This window comes from Mus caroli, unplaced genomic scaffold (genome assembly GCF_978045245.1).
Source record: "Mus caroli unplaced genomic scaffold, Mus_caroli_1 scaffold_6, whole genome shotgun sequence".
Taxonomy (NCBI): Eukaryota; Metazoa; Chordata; class Mammalia; order Rodentia; family Muridae; genus Mus; species Mus caroli.
In genome coordinates, this window is record NW_028227261.1 from 134,818,965 (window position 1) to 134,827,233 (window position 8,269).

The following is an 8,269-nucleotide window of genomic DNA, read 5'->3' on the forward strand; positions in this document are numbered from 1 at the left end:
TTCAGAAAAGTCAACACCTCCTGCAGGAGGAAAGAGTGGCTTCTTTGCCATGAAACATAACAAGAACACCGTCTCTTTTCAGGACAAAATTTGCGTGCAGTGCATTAAGTAAATTCATCCCCTTAATGATAAGATGCCTCAGGAGGGACATTAACCCATGGCATGTTCAGAATGTTTTAATAATCCTCTATTGTTCATTGCTGCTTGGGGAAGAGATGCAAACATGAAGTTCATGCTGATTTTTATACTGTAATTGATTCAGTCTTTGATCTACAGCCCAGGGGTCCAATGTCCCCACCAGTGTCCAGAAAACTGCAGAAAGCAAACTTGCAAGTTTCAAGTAGAATGAAATCTCACACGTCCAAGTTTTTTTTTTTTTACTTATTTAAATTTTATTATTATTTTACTTCTCTCTCTCTCTCTCTCTCTCTCTCTCTCTCTCTGTCAGTGTGTGTGTGTGTGTGTGTGTGTGTGTGTGTGTGTGTATGAGTGCAGGTACCTACAGAGACCGGATGTAAGCACTGCATCCCCTTGTGCTGACTAGAGTTGGTTGTGAAACACATGGTATAGGTGCTGGAAATACAATTTGGGTTCCCTGAAAGAAGTCATCTTAACCCCTGAGCCACCTCTCCAGCCCCCATTCTTGTTTTAGTATAGTTCTTACTATGCTGTGATTCTGTTTCACCCTGGGCCTTTATTTTGCATTTGTTTAGCTGCAATCAAATGAGGCCTAGGCTCATTACTGTAGCTGAGGGTGAGCTTGGGCTCCTCCCACCTCCACTTCCCAAGTGCTGGGATTACAGGCACACACCACATCTGACCAAATTAGTAATTTGTATCATAGATTTATTATTTAGAAATAGAATGGCAAGGTGTATAAATAGGAAATAAGTGGCCTAGTAAGTAAATTGACAGGCTGAGTTATGCTGTGGTAATGACTGATTACAAATATTAGGGACTTTAAATGCTGGAGGAAGGCCTGGTGGGCAGCACTTGCCAGTTTCTATAGATTCTCTCAGCATTGTCAGTTTCAAGCTACAGAACTCAGAGAAGACAGACAGAATTAATTTTCTGAGTCAACTCAAATGGCACAGGCTTTGTGTGAGAACTTTTTTTTTATCAATTATGTGACAGAGAGAAGAGTGAAGCTTCATGACACCTCAGGTTGGTGCTATTAAGATTTTGTGATGGGCATAGTGGCATAGACCTTTAATTCCAGTGCTTAGGAGGCCAAGGCAGGCATATCTCTGTGAGTTTGAGGCCAACATGGTCTACAATGGAAGTACAGTACAGTCTGGACATAGGACAAAGAAAAACCAAAAGAAGAAGGAAGGAAAAAAAGAAGGAAGAAAGGAAGGAGGAAGAGGAAAGCTCAAAGCTCAAGCTACACATGGAAACCTAATGTTAAGAGGGATACTCAACAACTTGCTAACGTCCAATAAAAACAAAAATCCAGCATCAACTACCAGACACGTGACTGAACCTTTGCACCAGCAGTTCCAGAACTGAGACATCAAATCAGCCTTGACTTCCAGGTCTTTCTAGCTGAAGCTCCTGATAGTATGAAGCAGGGACAAGCCATTCACTGATGTGAGCCCTCTTCGTATTTCTAAGTCACAGAAGCAATGCTTTGAAATACATTGGTGGGGTGTTGTGTGTGTGGTGTATGCTTGCATTCATGCATGTGGGCTATAGAAAGTTCTGTGTGGAAACCAGAGGCTGTGTGTAGAGCTGTTTTCCTCAACCCACTCTCTGTTCTTTATTTTTGGATGTAGGGATTCTCAGTGAACTTGGACATCCCTATTTCAGCTAGACTGGCTGACCAGTGAGCCTCTAAGATCTGTCTATTTCACATCCTGGTACCAGGGCTATAGGAGTTGCACTGTTGTGGGAGCTGCACCTTGGATGAAGTGGGCCTGGACTCAGAGCCTCATGTTGGCAAAATAAGCACTCTTTCTACTGAGCCATCTCCCTAGTCTTACACAGTGGTTCAAATTACTGTGTTGGTGCAGTTTTTATATAAGAATAACCAAACACCATGGAAAAGATGGAAAAGAAGCACCTTTCAAATGAAACGATGATTTTCTTAAAGATTTTGAAAATTTAAAATTTCCTTCCAGCTGAAACTCTGATCTTTCCAAGTTTTTGTCATAATTATATTCAAGTCAGCTATATATTTTTGTGAACTTCCCAGGATTTAAAAGAAGTTCTTAACACAAGTTATGTCATCTAATCCTCAAGCCCTTTTCAATCCTACCCCTTCTCTGAAATCTTCAGTGACTATTCTAGACAAGTCTGATCTTCCATTCCCACCCTGCTAACGGGTTTGCTTACATCCTGTCAAACCCAACAAATCTGACAAGCACAGACCTTAGCTACGCTTCTTTGTATTGTGTTGATTATCCATCTAGAAGATTGTAAATAATAGATGATCAATAAATAGTGGACTTATTCATTCATGTAAATATAATTGCTATATTTTAAAGCTCATATTTTGTTCTTCAATTTCATAAAATTTGTTCTGGTGTTTTGCTATCATATATATATATATATATATATATATATATATATAGAGAGAGAGAGAGAGAGAGAGAGAGAGAGAGGCTGCTGCATATACAGTTATCATATAATATATTTTAATATCTTCAAAACTTACTCGTGTGTATATGTGTGTGTGTGTGTGTGTGTGTTGTTCAGGGTTTATGTGTGTGTTGAATGCCAGGAATCAAACCCTCAGGGTCATGTACATATTAGGGAAGTGTTCAATCTCTGAACTCCACCTGTAGATCTTATCTTTGTCAATAGAATACTTTTTCTGCTTTGATTATGCCACTAAAGAAATGTATTTCAGGGATAGTGATATTTGAGCTAATAAGTAAAACCCCAATACATGTTGGAAAGAGCTGGGTCAAATTTCTATTTACTTGTAGAATTTTCTAAGACTGGAAAGGAAGTAGAGCAGGGAAACGTCTGGATTCTCCGGAGTGTCAGTTGTGTGGGATGGTGTTCGGCTGGGGCAAACACATCAAAGAGTGTTTTCCTGAAGTGCATACGGGTGTGAAAGGCTAAGGCAGACTTGTGAAGGAACATCTGGCTGAAGCAGACACAGGAAAAAGGATGTTCTGCTAAAGCAAGCATGTGAAAGGACTAATGAAGGATTCTTGGCTAATAGCATGCATGTATTAGTCTGCCTTACATTACATAGTTGAGCTCCATTTGTCAGGACTCCATAGAGAGAAACACACCAAAAATCTTCTGATGGTGTGCTGCAGTTTCTTGCTGCTTCCTTGGAATCAGGCTGATTGGCAGAGTGATGTCAGCTGAAGCAAGACTCATGCTGAAGCTCCCAGGGACTAAACCACCAACCAAAGAGTACACATGGAGGGACCCATGGCTCCAGCTGCATATGTAACAGAGGATGGCCTTATCTGGCATCAATGGGAGAAAAGGCCATTGGTTCTGTGAAGGCTTGATGCCCCAGTGTATGGGAATGGCACGTCAGTGAGGGAGAACAACCTTATAGAAGCACGGGGGAGGGGAGACTGAATAGGGGTTTGTGGAGGGGAAACCAGGAAAATGGATAACATTTGAAATGTAAATAAATAAAATATCCAATAAAAAATATATTTTTTCATAAAAAAGACTCCTGCTGAGGCAACACACGTGGAGGACACGTGATGTTTAGAGGGTATAAATGGAACTTGCCAGTGATGGAGGCTGAGCTAGGCTTGCTTATAGAATTAGCTGGGCAACACTTGTAGGTTTTGCCTCTTTGCTGATCTTTGCTTTGCTGAGAGAGGCACAGAGAACTTCTCCTGGCATTCCTCCTGGTAGTTCCTGCTGACTGGAGCAGAGACTGAGGCCTGGCTGTCTTTGCTAGGTAGTGCCATCACTGCTGATTTGTTTTTGCTATCCTGACTCTACTGATCTGGACAGCTGATGTATCTGTGAAATGTTTGCCAGTAGATCGAGCTGCCACTGCTAACCTGTGAACTGAACTGCCGATTTCCAGACAACACAGATGGGAGTTGCTCCGAAGAACCTTTCTAAACAGGTCCAGCATATTCTTTCTTTTCTACTACCTCTGGTGGGTGGTGGGCTAAAGGGAGGTTAAAGTGTTTAAGACCCTTCGTTAATAATAGGTTTTGAAAAAATTAAAGCTACAGAAAGGTAGTAACTAGTAAACAAGCACTGTATACATATTGAACCATGTGGCTGCTATTCAAAGGGCAAAGTACACGAGCTATTGCATCTGTTTCCTAAAATAGTGCCTACTTACTCTTCCCTGAGAAGTGTGTTTTACTAGCTATGAGAATTGAGGAATTTATTTATTGAGAAGAACTAGATAAAAGTTGGCATTGAGGAGCCTGGAGGAAACATCTCAGAGGCAGATGGAAGGAGGTGAGCATGGCGAAGGGCTTGCAAAGCAGAAACAAACAGTGAGGACAGTTACATAAATTACTCTTTTTAGAAAACTTGCGTTATTGGACCGGAGAAGAGAATGGGTAAAGATCAATGTCATTTGTTTTCTAGAAGTGTTTCATATGCAGTCACTCTAACCAAGGACTGTGAGAATCATCACAGTGGGACTGCAGTGTATGCCCTTGGCCCACTTCACGGGCTTTGCTTATTTGGTAAGTATTTACTGAGAACAGAACAAGAGCTAGACATTGTTCCAGGTACTAAGAGCACAGCAAGGGGGCAGGAGGGAGAAGCAGGTCAGTCTCTGCTCTAAAGAAACCTGGGTTTCACTGGTGGAGAACCAGATAACAAGCAAATAAATTCAGTTTTCAGATAATGATAAGTGCTATGAAGACATTAAGCCAGAACAGTGGGATAAAGACTGACTTTGTTATTCAATAATAAAATCTCCTCCAAGCTGCCAACCTGGCTCCAGTGAACCCCCACCCCCACCCCCACCTCCCCTAGGGCCCTTAAGGGAATTGTGGACCAGTCAGAGCCTGAAACTGTGCAATCATCCTATGAGACAACCTCTCTGAAGTTCTCTGAAGGGTCCCGGAGCTTTCTCTGGCCACAAATGGTTTGTTATGACCCATAAACACTAATGTTGTATAGTCGTGTGGAGCTGTTCCAGTGGCTGGAGCCTCTCTCAGCAGACACTCCTTGACTGAAATAACTGCTCCCTGCATGCACTCCCTGATTTACGGTCTGCTTGTTTATTTTTCCTGATTGCTTTAATGCCATTGATATCAGATTCCCTTTAACCTTGAATCTTACCTCTTCTGTACTACCATGTCTAGAATATCTACTTGCTTTCTGAAACGAGTCAAATCTGCTTGATTTGACCCAGGCAGGACCTTGCCCTCTCTAATTTTTGAGACTTAAATGGCACATGCTGGCACTGTGTTTCACAAAAAATATGATTCTAGCAGAATTTGGTTTTCCCTTCCCTATGTCAGTGCCAGGAATGTTGCCAGCATGTTTATTCTGACAAATGCTCTTCTGTTTGTGTTTCTTGTATCTTCCCTCCCCAGTGTTGAGAATCAAATCCATGGCTTGACACATGCTCAACCACTGAGTATGCTCTAGCCCCGAGGTGTCCTGTAAATCTGTATTAGATTAGAAAAGTTTGCCAACTGAAAGTAAGAGATTATACTTTAAGCATTGGTTGTAAAAGATCTTAAAAGAAATAGGTAAATTCTAGGTCTGCTTACTTTCCAAGAAAACTTCATCAGTTGGTTTTAAAATGTCAGGTATCTAGGAGGTATACATGTGGCCAGAGGTAGAAGAAACACAGGTAGCTGTGTGGACATGTACCTGACCAAAACCTGTGAGGCCAGATTTGAGATCATAGTAGCCAAGACTTTGAAGGACTGCATCAAACAATTTTCATCTCCATGACAGCAAACCGAAGACAAGGAACTGAATCGAGACATGGTTTATTTTTCTCATAGTATCAGAGGTTTCACTCCATGGTTGCCAGTTCTGTTGTTTCTGGGGCTGTGGTGAGGCAGTAAGTACATCATGGGCAAACTGCTCACCTCAGAGTGGACCAGGACACCAGCAGAAGACAGAAGTGTCAGGGGACATGTCACACCTTTCCAAGAAGCCCTCATAATCTACTTGGGGACTGGATCTTCTAACTGGAAACATTTTTTTTCAGAGATTTAAATTTTTAAATTTTAAAAAACTGGTGTCATGGTACAAATAGATGTCCAGAAGATAGTAAAATGTTAACATTTTAATTTTTTTTAGTATACTATCTTTATAATTCTCTGAGAGCTGTATATGTGTGCCCCATGAATTTTGATCTTAACTGTCCTAACTCCCTGGGAATTCCCAAAAACTCCAAACTTTATATTTCCTATCTTCTTTTAAGATGTTAAAAATCTAACTGATGGAGTATAATTAGTACTGCTTATATATGTATGAGTGTGGGGTCATCCACTGGGGTATGGGCAAACAACCAGCGGCCACACCCCCAAATAAAAGTGACTCTCTCCCATAAGCTCCTAAAAGCTCCTTATCTAGGGATGGAGCCTCTGGAACCCTTCTAACACCTATGCTGGGATTTGGGCTGTTTGTTCTTATGCAGCTTTATGCTGCAATCACAGTTGTTGTGAGCCCATGAGTGCAAAGCTATGCCAAGCCCAGAACTCAGCATCTCACAGTGTTCCTTCCCACTTCCCTGCACTTACATTCTTTCTGCCTGCTCTTCCATGATATTCCTTGAACACTGAGAGTGGTGACTAAACCTGAGGGTGGATCAGGGCATAAGGTCAGCGGTGCGTGTGAGTTTTATGGCATCCACAATGTGACCACTTGCATTATCTCCATGATTGTGTCTCTCAATTAACAGCTGTATCATAAAGGTTCCTTATTTCTATTTTATGACTTTAACACATGAACATTTGGGGGAATGCCATATGAAGACACTTTATTTCAATGTATGTTCCAAAATCATTTGCTTAAGAATCTCCAAAAGGTACTCCAATAGGTAAGGTGAAAAGAGAATTTACTTAAAGGATAAGTGGGAGTCTTACTTTATCCAACTACAAATAGTACTATAGAACCTCATAAATGTTGAAAAATCTCCAAAACTATTGACTTTCTCTCTCTTTTTTTTTTCTCTCTAGGGAATACCATTTCCTTTCTCTGATCCTCTCTTTGGTTAATTTCTTTATGGAGCTGGGCTTCTGTTCCTGGATGATTTCCAGGTAACCTGAGAATTTAGAGCTGCAGTAATGCCATTTGTCTCGAGCCTGGCCAGATGTTGACACTTCCAGACCTCTAGTCATCAGTGACTAAAGTTCCAGGCCTCTAAGTTCAAACATCTTTTTCCACATGCCGAGTCTCTGGGGATGGTGGCTCATGATCCTGTGGTGTAAATGGTAGCCAAAGGTATGTTAAGAGGGGAGCTTTTCTTAGACAGCAGACAGGGTTAGAAATGAGGCAATGATTGACATACAATGAAATTACAAAGGCTTGGTAAAACCATGAAATTCAGTGATCACCCACAGCTACCAAAGAGGTAACTTTGGGAGGGATACAGAAGCCGAATTTTGTGTGGACTTGGTAGGCAGTTGCCTAAAATGCAAGTTCCTTTGTATAAATAATGTGAATTGTCATCACAGGAGTAGAATAAAGCTCAAAATGACTTCCTTCTTTTTTTAAGGGAAACTTGATTGCAGATATACAAAAGACAAACGTCTTGAAAAGTATTTGTAAACCTGGATTAGTATAGCGAAGTAGGAAGCACGAGTGAACAAGGATATGCTTCAAACATAGTTTATAAGAAGCTATAGACTGGCAGCAGCCTTTCTTATGTTTGCACACACTGCTTCTCTCCAGCGTGCCCCCTTCTTCTCTGTAGACTGCCCTATTCTCTATAAGATCACAGCCACTCTTAAACACCTACATTAGTAATTGTACCTAGAAAGTCTTCTCTGACAGAGTCTAGTTTGATAGTCATAGATGATCATCCTTCTCTTTGGTTACAGAAAACTAAAGTAGAAAATCCATATGGTTAAGAATCTCATTTAATTCTTCCTTGAATTTTCCACATCTATTACAAAATTTAAGAGGATTTTAAGTTAATATTTATTGATCAAAATCAAATCATCAACTGGCTAGCACTCTCACTTTATGTAGAAACCATGCAAAAATCTAAGGCAAAAATCTAAAAAAAAAAAAAAAAAAAAATCCATGGATCAGGGCACAAGTTCAATGGTGCGTGTGAGTTTTATGGCATCCACAACGTGATCTCCATGATTGCATCTCTCAATTAACAGCTTTTATGCCGCTGCAT

The 8,269-nt window shown here is 40.8% G+C and overlaps 1 long non-coding RNA gene across 1 annotated transcript; it reads left to right on the forward strand.

The window, feature by feature from the left end:
• Positions 1–4,223: 4,223 nt before the first annotated feature.
• Positions 4,224–7,174, forward strand: LOC147004402 (uncharacterized). Its single transcript, XR_015047449.1, has 3 exons — positions 4,224–4,401; positions 4,534–4,634; positions 7,098–7,174. It is a non-coding gene; the product is annotated as an uncharacterized LOC147004402 (long non-coding RNA).
• Positions 7,175–8,269: the final 1,095 nt, after the last annotated feature.